The sequence below is a fragment of the Dermacentor andersoni genome, chromosome 9 (genome assembly GCF_023375885.2).
Source record: "Dermacentor andersoni chromosome 9, qqDerAnde1_hic_scaffold, whole genome shotgun sequence".
Lineage (NCBI taxonomy): Eukaryota > Metazoa > Arthropoda > Arachnida > Ixodida > Ixodidae > Dermacentor > Dermacentor andersoni.
In genome coordinates this window covers 85,471,117-85,485,859 of record NC_092822.1, presented here as the reverse complement: position 1 = coordinate 85,485,859, position 14,743 = coordinate 85,471,117, and the positions used below count along the sequence as shown (strand labels likewise).

Below are 14,743 nucleotides of genomic sequence, written 5' to 3'. Positions count from 1 at the left end.
TGAATTTGCAAAATTTCTTTCAGCAGAAAAAAATTATTGTTTTTGTCTAAGACAGACTACACCTGTGCATAAACTTTTTTGTCATTTACTGCCACATGCATGAGATGAATTGGGAACACTTCATAAGAACTCTTATTTAAGTGCTTTTTGTACATTGCTGTGGCTCGTTTCTTCGCAAGATGTTTCTCTTTTGTCACACGCATATATACACACGAGTATATATCACCTCATATACTCAAGTGAGCACATGAGTACATATCACCTTGCATACGCTTATTCAAATGATGCATGCAGGGCAGGGTGGTGTGATAGGCAAACTTTATTGCATAGGAGCAAAGTTTTGTGCTCATGTATTGCAGATTTCAGGTGAGCCACCATTGGCTGGTGTATTTGTACAACCAGAAAAGAAGCAGAGGAGCTCAAAAAAGACAACCTAAACTACAGTCGACGGCAGTTCCAGCGATCTTTGCACAATTCTTTGCACACACGCAGCACAATCAACAGGATATCCAAGCTCCACTGCTTGGTACACCTTCCCCAAAACGTTATGCCTTTCGCTCCCAAACAATGCCCGCAGTGTAAAATGGAATTGCATGTTCCCTGTCAAAGAAGGAAACTTATCTTTTTCTCTGGCATCGCTAGCCAGTATCAGGCAGATAAAGAAAGGCCCTTAAAGGTTCAAGTAACATTGACAATGCAAGTGCTTATTTGCTTGGTCACTTTGGAAGGGGCGTTGCCATTAGCAACAGCATTCGCCAGTGTTGTCTCATCTCGCAGAAAGAAGTCACTTAATGTGCTTTCGAAGTAAAAAGAGCACCGCAGAAAGGAATCTTCAGGTGCTAAAAGCAATAATAGGGGTACATCGACACAAAGTATAAAAACAGGCAATTATGATCACATTAAAGTCATTGCTAAACCATACCTTAACCTGTAATTTGTGCTCATACACCATATGGGTGAGGCCCTGGTTTGCAAAAACAACTGGGCATTTGCACATAATATTTCTATATATATAACATAATAATATTCTATATAATATAACAAATATAGATATAACAAATTATCAGATTTAATGAAGTAAATGTATATTTTACAGCAGGCAGTGCTCCCAACAACAAACACAACTCTAATAAAAGCAGCTGGCACACTGTTTACTGACTGATCATAAAATAAAAAAAATATATTTTTTCATGCAATCTGGTAGATGCACGGTCTTCAGAGGCAAACCTTCATATTTCACAGACATGTAGCAAACAGCTCTGTAAGGAAAAGCAGGAAAATAATTATCACACAAGAAGACAAAAGAAACAGAATCCATGTTATTCAAACAATGCGCACAGCTGATAGTCTGTCTATTTGTAAACATAACACAGCCTTTATAAACAGAAGTAGTGATGACTGTATTGAGGGCATATCAGCCATCTCATTTTCACTGTTACTTGGCCATGGTACCAATACACCGCGAACAATCCTTTATAGTGCCAAATGCCATGGCAGCAGTTACCATGGAAATTGCACCCAGGATTATCACAGCAACACTTCACTATGCATGAGCACACAAAATATTAGTTTTATGTTTCCATACCAGTCATGCAGTATGCTAGCTGCCACAAAAGCCACACCAAGGATGATTACGTAACTACAATGACAGCAGTACAGCAACTATGATCACACAGATGCACTGATTTCCATGACAGCACTACACCGAGGACTACAATGAAGTTCATAAGAGGCCACTACACCACTACATTAAGGATGACCGTCCTATGTGTTAGTTGCCATGGCAGCACTACACCATAAATTAACACACAGTGGGTTGCCATAGAAACACTGTATGAAGGACAGCCATGCAATGTGTTAGTTGTGATGGCAGTATTACACCCCGAACGATTGCTTATATAAATGGGTGAACGGTGAGTTAGAGAAATACCACATGCAAAAAAAAAAGAGGAGAAGAAAAGGTGGTGTTGAAGTTATGGTAGAAGACAATGCAAGAAAGAGAGCATCTCGTCCCACCTTTCAATTTAATTAAAGCAAACCAGCACACCCCTCAGCTTGCCATTTTAAGCCAAACAGGCGCCACAAAAACATACATCTGGCTTATTTTAAAATTGATACAGATGTAGTGGCCTTGTGGAAACCCGGACAATGACAAACTGGGTTTCCGTTACTGAAACAGATCGCAAGCAAGCAAAGAAAAAAAAAAGAAAGCACATGGTGGCATCCATGCAAATTAGATCACAACTTCACGTTTGTTCCATTGCTTCTCCTGCAAAAGTGAAAATGAAGTTGGCTGGAGCATGTGAACACACAAAATATATCTTAACAAATGACAGGCTTTAACATCCTAAAGCTTACACCTGGAATGAGGATGACGGCATAGTGAGTAACTCTGTGTAGGTTTTAATTGGACAGCATTGCTCAAAGTGTACAGCCACCACCATTCTTTACCCAAACACACTTAAAATGCTTTTTTTGTTTCTCCTGTGGAGGTCCAATGATGCTCTGAATGTGTTAGTTTAGCACATTCATTCTTTCAATGTGCTATTTTAGTGTCTTCCTTCCAAAGTGTTAAAGGTATGCGTTATACAAAATGAGTTTACTGTATTTACATGCATAAATGACTGTACTGATGTCATGATCTGATATCCTCTCTGTTGTCATCAAAAAATTAGTTTTTGCCCTCACTCATAATGTTCTCACCACAAACTCCAGTGTATATCTGCATAGTGGGAAAAAAAAGATACAGGAGGCAGCATGACGTCAGGCCGTCAGTGAGCCTTCGCAAGGCCACCATCTCCTCTGGCACCTTTCTTGCAATCTACTCTCACATGAAGCATGCGACTATATGTAGTTTCGTACTAAAATTACTAGAGCGATTCGATTCCTGATTCGATTCCTGATTCGATTCCAAAGCTTTTCTTTCAAAATTTTACCCTGCGTAATAACTATACCCCCAAGTTTGCATCAGTTTTCTTTCTTTATTTTAGTTATTTATTCATTTATTATACCCTCAAGGTACAGTTGTACATTACAGAAGGGAGTGGCAAAGGTATATGGAGAGGCGAATAACACATACTTGATTACAGATAAAAAATGCAAATACGCAAAAAAAAATACTTTAAAAAGAAGGTCTGAGACAGACATGTGGAAATCAATAATGAACAAAAAGAAAAAAATAATAATTTACCCAATAGTATTAGGTAATTAGGTCATACGATAATATGGCAAACATGGCATGCAAAATGGCACGAATGGTTTAAAAAAACATGACAAGCATAAGAAAAATACATGGCATAACATAAACACATACGATACGAAACACAAGGCATAACTTTAAAAATATGGCATAGGAACAGTTATTTTACAGAAGAATCTGTCAGTCATAACATTAATCATAACATTAAACTTTGAAGTGTGGTTTTAAAGTTATCGGTGCCAGTTATGCTTGTAAGTGATGCAAGTAAGTTATTTCAATGTTTGCTCGTTTCGGGAAGAAATGAATATGAAAAGCCGATGGCGTTGCCGTGCCAAATGTTTACCTTTTGGCGGTGGTTAACGTGAGATGAAATTTATGGTGGTGGTTGAACACAGACCGAACGTAAATATCAGTTGTGATAGTAGATTTTTACAGAAAAAGATAGGTGAGATAGTTATCTGCAGGCTGATAACAGTGGAAGGTGTAGGAGAGCTTTCGTGTTAGTAACACTCACAGAGTTCGTTGGTAGCTGCTTAGAATGTAATGGGCTGAGCGATCTTGTACTGCCTCTAGGCAATACAAAGCATTATGAGCGAGGGCAAAAACTAATTTCTTTTACGACAACATAGAGAGGATCACATCATTTCGTCAGTGCAGTCATAATGCATGGAAACACCGTAAACACATTCTGTAATTCAAGAGAACAGACTGGTGGGCTATTTGGTACTGCATAACTTGAGGCAAAGCCAAAAAGAAAAACATGAGGACAACAAGAGGGAATGAAGAGACAGCATTGTGTCTTCGTTCCCTTCTGTTGTCGTTTTTTTTTTTTTTTTTGCACTTTGCCTCAAGTTACCTCAGACATTCTGTAAGAAACACACCTTTAACACTTTGGAAGGAAGACACACTAAAATAGCACATTCAAAGCATGAATGTGTTAAACTAACACATTCAAAGCATCATTGCACCTTCACAGGAGAAACAAAAAACCGTTTTAAGTGTATTTGGATGAGGCATGGCGGTGACTGTACACTTTAAGCAATGCTCTCCAATTAAAACCTACACAAAATTCTTCACTATGGTGTCTTCCTCATCCCAGCTATAAACTTGAGGATTTTCAAACCTGTCATTTGTTAAGATGATGGGTATAAGGATGTCATGTCCATTGTTCCATACTGATGATGTGTACTCAGGCTGTGGACGAATGTGAGTTGTATACAATGATAGTTTTAGCGATGATGGAGCTAGGGGAAATTTCTGGCAAAAGAACCTTAGAGGTTGTGCGGTCGATATGAGTTTTCAAGTATAGGTTAGCGGCAATGTGAACTGCCAAGTATCGGTATGATGTTACACATTCTCGTGGGATGTTATTAAGCATGTAGGTGGGACAGACCACATTAGTATGGGAAATGCTCATAGTCTTGCACTTTTTCTTGTTTAATTCCATGCGCCACAGACGACAGCACTCAATAGTGTTACTGAGATCCTCCTGAATTGCTAGAATATCCGAGGGATTAGAGAAAGAGCAATAATTATGTGAGTAAATACAGCATTAAAGTTGAGCCGCAATAGGTGTGTTTTTGTTATTTGGATTGAGTTTGACAGAAGCTGCACAGAGATCTCAGCACAATGGTGTTTTTGTGTTCTGCCGCCATCAAAATTTGGCCGCTCCCATCAGAAATGACACCTGCGACACCGGCTGGGTCTACTATATAACTGAAGGCAGTGTTACAGTATTTTTTGCTTGAAACCAGTGAATTCAGCACTATGGCTAGGGATATGAATGAAGTTGAATCGAGGCTACATTTTTTTTAAACACAGTACATATAGGCCTTGCACAAAATCCTGTAGGCCCACTATGGCACAAAGAGAAATGCGTGCCTCCAAGTGGTTCTCGAAAACAATTATTTTTAAAGACACCATATTCTGGGTTTATTGACTTGTTTATTACCATACTATTTGTTTCGCTGTGCATTATGCATTCACCGTATTTACTCACATAATGATCACACTTTTTGTAAAAAAAATTGGTGCAAATTCAGGGGTGTGATCATTACGCTGGTATAATTTTCTGCGAGAAGAAATTTCTGCGGGAGAAAAACAAAATTTTTCATCCCGCGTTTATTCTGGAATGACAACAGGGGGAATATTCTGCAAGAGTCCACCTATTGGACTGTCTATTTCGGCCGCTGCTGATTGGCTAAGCCCGCTCGTCTCCTCCTCTCTCGAATGGCTGCATCCAATCAGCAGCGGCCGAAATAGACGGTCCACTAGGTGGACTCTTATAGGATACCCCCCCCAGATCAACAAACAGGCGGCTGCCACTGTAACAGTGTGGGACACCAAAACAAAAATGGCGGCCGGCAGAGCAAGCCGAATGCGCCAAACGTGATTTTTTTTTTCTTCTCGTGAGTACATTACTTGCATTGAAACAGTTTGTTCCATGTCAGTAAAGAATAATATTGTTAATATTGCCAAGCTTGCAGCAATAATGCAGCCATGTCCACTTTGAGGGGACAGAAACAGAGATGGGCACACTTAGCTGCCAGTGACCTAGAAACACGTGGCGGGCATGCTTCAGAAACTGCTGCATTTGTCTTCACTACTATCCTAATATGGCATGTTTCTCCTAAGGGGTGGACGAATATCTTAGCTGTGTTACAAGCGTCGGCGGATGAATAGGGTACACTTCCAACATAAACCTGTGTAAACCTGACCTGGCTATCTGGTGTAAATCAGTGTAAACCTGGCTACTATCGTTGCTGCTCGCAATTTGTTGTGTGCCAACGAGTGCAGACGAGAGGAATCGAAAGGCACCTTTTTGGTTGTTGTTGTTGACCACAGCCATTATAAAGCCTACAAATAATAAAGCCAAGGCAAGCTTTCTTTTTTTCATGGAAGTGCGGAAAGTGATGAAAGGAATGAAATGGGGCATCTGCTTAAGAATGTCTGGTGCGTGCAGACCGCTTGGTATGTCTTGAAGAGTCGTTGACGTAGCATTCGACAGCATTCGACAGATGGTAAGTGCGATCATAATTAGCTAGACTTGGCATACGACATATCGCTGTGGTAAGTTCGGGGCGCGATCATTACAGAGGAAAGAAAAATAAAAGGAATTTCAATGACAAAATTCAGGGGTGCGATCATTATGCAAGTAAATACGGTATGTATAACGACAACGTATGTAATACTCCTACTGAGGTCTTTAGCAGATGAAAGTCAAGGTATGATAAAGACAGGACATAGTGTGGGTTGTTACTCCACACTGTAGGTGAACACGAACTACCTGGCCACCTACCTCACATGGATGCCTACCTCATAGACGGAATTGCTGGAAAATGCCATAAGTTTTCCCAGCCACAGTCATACAAGCTCATATTTCACCACCAACATAGATATGGTAAAATGCAACGTGAGAAGCAATGATTATGGATTACTGGCTAAAGAAATCGCACAAAGGACTTGGTCCCAGTGAGGTACACGCAAGGCAACTTTTATTTAATCATTATTAAATAATTACATTTTAACACAAGATCTTAATTATGGCCCACACGCAGGCTGCATTGCAACATCAAGGAGTCAGTTTTCACCATCAGAGCCTGACAAACTCCTAGTTGACCGCCAACAAGCAGCTGGTATAATCCAACATAAGACTCCAAAACAATAAATTAATGGTTAAAAATCTCTGCATATAAGTTGTTGTTTATTCGAATGAGATAATCTTTATTTAGGATTCATTTATTATTACATTTCAAAGCACATTCGTGGTTTCGACACACGTTGGCTTGCATTTACATTTTATATTGACCACACTGATGCAAGCCGGCATTCACTGCCACACGAAACCTACTGCGGTACTCGCTCTTAACAGCTTCGCTGTACTGTCGCACAGAGCACATCTTGGATCACAATGTACTGTGAGCTGACAGTGCTGAACACTTGTCCCGAGAGTGAAATAGCCAACTACTTTTACCTTGCAGCATAGCTTCTCACACATTGCAGAAACAGTGGTCATTATGTCAACATGTACTAGTCCGGCAGTTCCTTCAACATTGACATCGATAACATTGTAAGGGAAGATGCCTCGACATCTTGAATCGCATGCATTTCTTGCTTCTGGAACTATGACAATCAGTTTCTCTCTTCTGCAGGAGGCCGGTGACACATGGCTGACAGAGAGCACCGTCGCAAAGGCAGCGAGCGACGAGTGTCAAAGGTTGGGTCATCCACAGGAATAGACCGTAACATAGCACGTGCCACCGAGGAAACAAGAGTGCTGACAGTACCAAAGGCACACGGAGGACATCGGCAACAGTGGTGGGCAATATATTCAGAAATATCACAGGCGAATCAAATCGGTCTGCTGTCTGCATTTGCCACACGTCCTGGTGACAGCAAAACAGGGTTGAAGGTCTAGTGACAGGAAGCGAGGCCATACACGAGGGTATCTGGCGAGGAATGGTACGGCAGCACAAGTCCAGCATAGGGAAGAGACTCTGGCACTGTCCAAGCAGTGATAGCAGCATAAAAAGAAAATTCATGCAGAAACTCATCAGGTAGTTGTCTAAGTATGCTTAAGCATTGTGCCACTTGCTTACCTCCACGCAGCCTGGTGTCATTATCAGTGTTATGAAACCTGATTGGGCCAATACAAACAACAGCGCTGCAGCAACATGAACTGGTGTGGACGGCGGTGCAAGGTGCATTGATGGTGCAAGCAAAGTACTGCAGGCGGTGATGTCCAATGCGCTGATGACGTTCCCATCATTATAAGCCACTATTGCTCTTTAGCGCCTTATCCATCCATGTTGAGCCATTGTGAACTGTGATCAAACGTGCCCTGGTGGCAGCTGCATAATGGCATGGCCGCATGGGCCATATCTTGAAACCGATCTGTGATGCGGACAGAGAGTGCTGATAGCTCCCGTTTTGGCTGCTTCGAGGGACGCACGGACCTATATCTTGAAAGTGATCTGCAACAGGGAGGGGGGGGGGGGGGGGGTGCGGCATGTGCCAAGAGCTTCGTGAGCACTGAAGCTACAGGCAGCACAAAGGTTAAGTCGCTCGCTCCTGCGGGCTCTATCCTAAAGAAGACCATCTTATGGGACAGACAGATGGAGGGACAGATGTTTTTCTTGTTGGGTAAGCATAGGAATGCTTATGCAAGTAATAAGCGATGGGGTGATAGCAGGTTGTTGGAAAACAGGTGGCCGGGCCTCAGCAACCCGAGTTTAAATGACATGCTCAAGATTCGGAGCTAAAGACTGCCCGCGTTTCTGTGCAAGAGGTAGTAAATAAAGCTGGCAGGCGACCTCTTCACAGAAAAAATCCTTGCTCTTGGCGAGTAGCGCCTGTGGATGTTGGCCAAGGCTGTCGGTAAGCATGGCAGCAGAATCAAGTGACGCAAGTGCTTGATGTGCGATCACACATTGTCAACACATCTTGTCGAAACTCTCACCAAACGAAATAAGGGCAGCAATGGAGGTGGGACATTTTGGCCAGCAACATTTAGAAAGCGTTGTCCCCGATTCTCGTAAGAATGAGCTTCAGCCTCCGTCATGGTGGTGCTAACATGGTTGCAGAGGTACAGTACAACTCCTATATAGCTGGCGCAATTCTCGCTAGCAATTCTCGCCACAGAGCTAAGTAAAACTTTGGGATAGGTCCCGAGGCTTCAGAAAATGAGACAATTACCAGCCCTGAAGCTTTGTCAAGATTGCTTCAATAATGCAGTTGATTTCCATTAAATCAAGCCTTATGAGGCCGACGAAATGTGTCCAGTTAAACAAGGTGCAGGAAACATGGCAACACACACCATTGATCCATTTGGCGGTGTTTGTCTGATCGCAACATGCCCCCAAATCAAACGTACATCCACTTTCTATGTGTCTGAAGTAGAAAACTAATGTGGAAATAACATCATAACTCCTAAACAAAGCAGAGATTTGGCATGCGCCTGAATTTTTAGCAAGAAAAATGGGCAAAGGTCTAATATGTGTTGCACAATGGTGCCTGGTTTCCTGAAGTCAGCTTCACCGCAATACAGCCGTGTTGTGAGATAAAGCACATGAATGCTTTGAACATTGTTTTGATTTTGCGTTTGATTGCAATGTGGAGACAATTTTCGTCCCAAGTTTCTTGGAAAAAAGAATGAGTGCATGAAATACGAAAAACACACTTTTTCTTTCACATTTACTGGGAACAAGGAACCCTTTCAATGTGAAAGGCAGAACACAAACTCCTTTGATGCAATGTTGCTTTCAGCTAGGCTTTTGTTATTGTACTCATGTTACAGTGTGCATTCTGTTTTATGGCAATGAATCTTTTGGCCTCTCTGACTTTCATATCACCTCAGCAATTCAACAAAGGTTGTCCAATGCAGCAGCTACACTCTATATAACAAAACTAAGCCAACTGCAATGCATATAATCTGGCCTGATTATCACTTTTAAAGCATGCTGATTTATCACTTTTAAAGCATGCTGATCCTTTAGAATACAGCTACTGTGTTGTCTTAGATAAATTTGTACCACTGCAAAAGCACCTTGAAAAAAGATATAAAAAATGCCATTTGGTTCAAAGGACTTTTGAAAGTGTCTACTTGGCAGAGGCATAAAATTCGTCCTTAACCACAGATGTTTCATCGTTAGACAACAGGCAGATTTATTATCTCAATTTACACAAACAAACTTTTGTTTTTCTGGTGGATGTCACCATGACAGCTCAGGCAAGGTAATCTGTTCCTTTCCCACAAGGACATATTCTATGTTCAATCTGATACTGAAACCAACTTCTTTCCAACATTCACATTTGATTAAATTGAGAACTATGCCATTTCAACACCCTCAAACACAATGCTAGCAATATGAGAGTTCGAAGCTGGGCCAGTGCACTATTGTTTAGCATGGCAAACAACACAGACAACAAGATAGGAAATAAAAAAAACACACGTCTCATTGTTTACCTCACCATTTTGTCCTGTCATTTGCACTGCTCACCATGCTCAGCTGATGCATTTTCGTGAAACATGGCTCTAGTCCACCATATCAATGCTTGGCAATGTCGATCTGGTGCTTCCGAATGTGCGCAACAAGGGTATCCTTGCGCGAGAACTTGCTCGGGCACAGGTGGCAGGGGAAGCGCTCGACTCTGCTGTGCGTCGTCTTGACGTGGCGCACCAGGTGGTTCATACTCGAGAATTTCTTTCCACACACAAAGCAGCGCAGGAAACCCAAGCCGGTGTGCTTCTCCAGGTGGCACAGCAGGCGGTCGCGGTGCGAGAACGAGCATGGGCAAAACTGGCACCGGTAACCTGCCACTGGGTCAAGGAGAGGCCCTGTGTGGAGGACTCGCTGATGCTCCACAAGGCCAGCTTCGCTGTAGCTCATGAAGCCACAATGGCTGCACATCAAGGCGTCGGTCCTGTCAGCTTCCGAGGGCCTGCCACTGTCTACAGGTTGGCTTGCAGCCACGCCTGTGGCAGCCCATGCTTCGAGGTGGTTGCTGTGCCAGTCGGCTTTGTTGAGGCATGTGGGGAGAGAGAGGAAAGGAACACTGTCAATGTGTTGTGCCAAGACTGACAAAAGGTTAAAAAAAAAAACACTACAGACCTTGAATAAAGAGCTAAGTACTACTGACCCTTATTACAACAATATCAATGCATAGGAATGGATAGACATGTTGTTTTGCATATTAACAACTTTAAACTGGAACAGACCACAAACCACAAAGTGTTTGAGCTCTCTGTGGCGTTCACACAGTTTGCACTCTTAAAGAAAACAGTGCATTCATCCAACGCAATGTATAACCAGCTGGCCCCAATTGCAGTCCTACTAGCAATTAGCAAGCATGTTTCATTACAAATAAAACCAAACCTTAGTATAACAAACATGGACATAACAAATTATCAAGCATACTTAAGTAAACATAAAAATGTGTGTTGTTAATATCAGCATGCAACAAATATATGCTTATGATGAATATCAGATATGACAATGTTCAAGTGCACTTCTCAACCATGTTTACTGGTCAGCAGCACTAATGAAACACAACATCCTCTACAGGCAGTGAGCACCAATACAGTGAGGCGCCCCTAGCAAAGGATGCTCGAGGTACTTCTGTTTGACAGCTGTAGCAGACGACATGGAGCAAAAGCCATACGCACACTAAATGAAGCTTTGTTCAAAAACTCAGGGCAAAGTGCGCAAGTATTTTTTTCTATTAACGCATACCCAGAACAATATATTCATCCTCATAAGAATGACCTGGAACTGAACCAAAGCAAGCAGTGTTTATATTACATCTCACTTTCAATAAACTTCAAGCATCAATGCATACAATGCTATATTAATTGAGCTGTGGTGGCAGTTGTCCCAAGTTGAGGGGCACAAAGCCCTCATGTGCAAAAGCATACCAAGTGCTTTTCTACCATCATTAAGGCTCTTGAATGGTAATATTCAACTTGCCATTGTAACTTGCACGTGCAAGCATCACCACTGTACCCTCCCCAGATGTCACATGGTCCCTAGATCACACTACCTGCTTCTCTCTGTAATCCATATCAAGCTCACTGCCACCAACATTGCCCTTCTTACTGCTTTACAATAAACTACTAGCGCCTTCTTTCACTACTGCTAGGGAGATCCCTTATTCTGGCTATTTCCTTGTATAAACACTGACAAAATTAATTACTGACTGCAATGCTTGAATGACTGACTGAATGCCTCTTAAGTTCAATTCGTTAAAAACACGACAATGTCTCTTACAAAAATCTGTTTTAGTTCACCCAGTGCACTGACACCAATTTGGCTGTTTGCTGAACAGTAGATGATAGACCAGGAGCAATGCAGCTTTATGTAGATAAAAAGGGAAGAAAGTGACAAGAGTTTGGAAGATGACAGGAGTTTACAACCAGTTACACTTCTCCAGATATCTTATCTACACCTCAAGCTATGCGACTTCCAATTTGTTGTCAACCACCAAACAAAGAGCCGAGTTGGCTTGCTAACGAATGTAGTGCATTGCAAATTTTGTTTACTGATATCTAATTTATTCACATTATCGCACAATTACTTATGATTGACCATATGCTGCTACAACCGGCAAAATTACAGGGAGCTGGTGCAGGAATTTTACTGAGCAATGACTAGCTGTTCTTCGTCTTTAGTTTGTTGACATGTCGCACTACTATGCTCAGTACAACAGATCCATTCCAAACCTTGAAATTTTATTTTAGAACCTCACCTTATTATAATTAATTTACTATCCATTAAGAGCTAGACAGATATCTGTGTAAACCAATAACACAACAAATTATCAGTAGCACAGTGGCGTCTGTGTACATCACACATTTTATTTATGTGCTTGTCTTTCTAGTGCTGTTAAACATCGACATACAAAATGTGCCAAGCAGCCCACATGAAAATGTTAAACCTTACAAAATCTCAAAAAAGAACAACACATTTTTCCACTCAATTCGCTGCAGATAATTGAAGTTAAGCACCATGCATTTGACAGGTTCATATGGCTTGAGATAAAACAAACATTACCATATTTATTTGATTATAAGGCAAGGTTTTTCACCCAGAATCCTAAGCCTCGAAGTCACCTCCTCCCCCACCTTAAAAGCAGAGCCTGGGCTATGTGCTAATTTTGCTTTAGGTGGGGAAATAACGGCAGCATATGGCAGAATGCGATAAAGGCACACTATAAAGTGAAAGTCGCGCTGCTCTGAAGCCACACCTAAAGGCAAAATTCACATATAACCTGTACAATACATTTTCAAGCTAGTCTCGGCACGTTCAAGAACCGAACGTGCCGTGCGTGTGATGCCACTGCTCTAGACATTTTACACAGTAACAAAACCGGAAGCAGTAGAAGGGGGGTAATGCCATGCAAAAAGCTTACAAGGTATCCCAGAGCTTGCTTACTGTTGCTTCAACAGAGTCCCAAATGGTTGCATGCGACATTACAAAAGCTACGACATCGCCAATATTGACAATATTTTCATGAAAGGCCTCTGTTATGTCATTGCCTAGTGCCCCCTTTAACACCAAGCAGCAATATTTTCATGCCCACTTTGTTTGTTTTAAGTATTTGTCTTGCATAGCACATAAGTTAGCACTGTCAATTTTATTGCAGCGCATCACACCATTAAACGGCACTCATTAAAGGCAAACTCCAACGAAATTTGGGACCACATAAAAAGCCTAGTCTCACAGAGTGTAGACACAAAGCAGCCTTTGTAAAAATTTTCCTTTAGAAATATAAGTAGATGCTTCATAAAAAAGATTGCAAAAAGAGATACTTTTGATAAAGGGCAAGGGAAAAAATAAAATAAGAAACAGAACAACATTATACTTGTCAAATATGATGCAGAACCCGGAAGGCCGAGAGACAACAACGCAGTGTCTGGGTAACACCTCGAGATCAAGTGGAGCAATCGGCACGAGGAAGATATGGGAATCCGTGTTCTGGGATCTAGCCACCGAAGCCTGCGTAATCTTCTCAGACACTACAAAAGGGGCTATTAATAAAAGAAATTAGACAGTTACCAACCCTCAATCAGCTGCACCATGATAGGACGTACTAGTCATTTATAACCAATGCATCTGAAGAGGAATTTCATTGCAGTTGGCTGTGGCTCTATATTTTAACATTCGCTGAATTCAGAAAATTACCATGTCTCTTGGGATTTAAGCAGCTCCTGATCTAACAAAACAAGATGGGAACAACGTAAGAAACATTTACACAGTGCAAAAAAAAAAAAAGAAATGGCAAGCCACAAACAGTTTAGACACAAAAGAACTGACTTGAAAAAATAAAAAAAGTAGATTGAAAAGCAAATAAATGCAGCACTCTCTTGTTTACCCAACCACGTTCGAGCCTTTTGCACAAGCTGTAACCACAAAGGGTGTACAGAGCATAGACAAAACCATAATGAGCAAACAAAAGCATGTAAAAGATTTTTTCATCATTGGCCAAGTCGTCAATTCTTCCAATGCAATGCTGCAGGCCTCTTGGGAAGACCGCAGCAACTTGTTCTGCAATGGAAAGCACGACAATTAGCAAGACAGCAAGACCTGTTTTAGCTCTAGCACTGCTTCATGAATATCCAAAATCTTTGTCACCTCGTCACACAAGGGGAGGGCCAATGAAAAAAAAGAAAGAATACCCTGCGAATACCCTGCTCAACAAGTTCATGAGCTGCTTTTTCCGAAAAAACAAAATCGTGGGGTGTTAACGTCAGAAGGACACACACACTATGAGAGACCTAGTCGGGGGGCTACCAATAAGTTTCTGCCAGCTGGTTAAAAACATGTACCAGCTACCAAAGTTAAAGTACAGTTGAATGCAAAAGTTTACAGACCACGCAGGCGTGTGCCAAACGACCTCTCCGCAATGCTTCCGGTGCGTCAGCTGGCACTGAGCTAGGCTTTAACTGTGTCCCTTCTGCTGTCTGATGGTGTGTCAATGTTCTTGCTTGGCACCAGGTTTTTTTCCGTTTCTCTCTTTCTCATACAATGCATTCTTCCGCAGCCATGG

At 41.7% G+C, this 14,743-nt stretch overlaps 1 protein-coding gene across 3 annotated transcripts in view; it reads right to left on the bottom strand.

The window, feature by feature from the left end:
- Positions 1–14,743, bottom strand: part of LOC126528348 (zinc finger Y-chromosomal protein 1-like) — a 50,410-nt gene that overhangs the window by 27,911 nt on the left and 7,756 nt on the right. Inside the window, exons 3-4 of one of the 3 annotated variants that reach the window (XM_072284246.1) lie at positions 13,559–14,241; positions 10,164–10,715 (exon numbers count right to left, since the gene is read on the bottom strand). The gene's annotated coding sequence lies outside the window, so the exon portion shown is untranslated. Of the gene's footprint in view, positions 1–10,163; positions 14,242–14,743 lie in introns of all 3 variants that reach the window. The other 2 variants (XM_072284245.1, XM_055069277.2) reach the window with 2 other exon arrangements.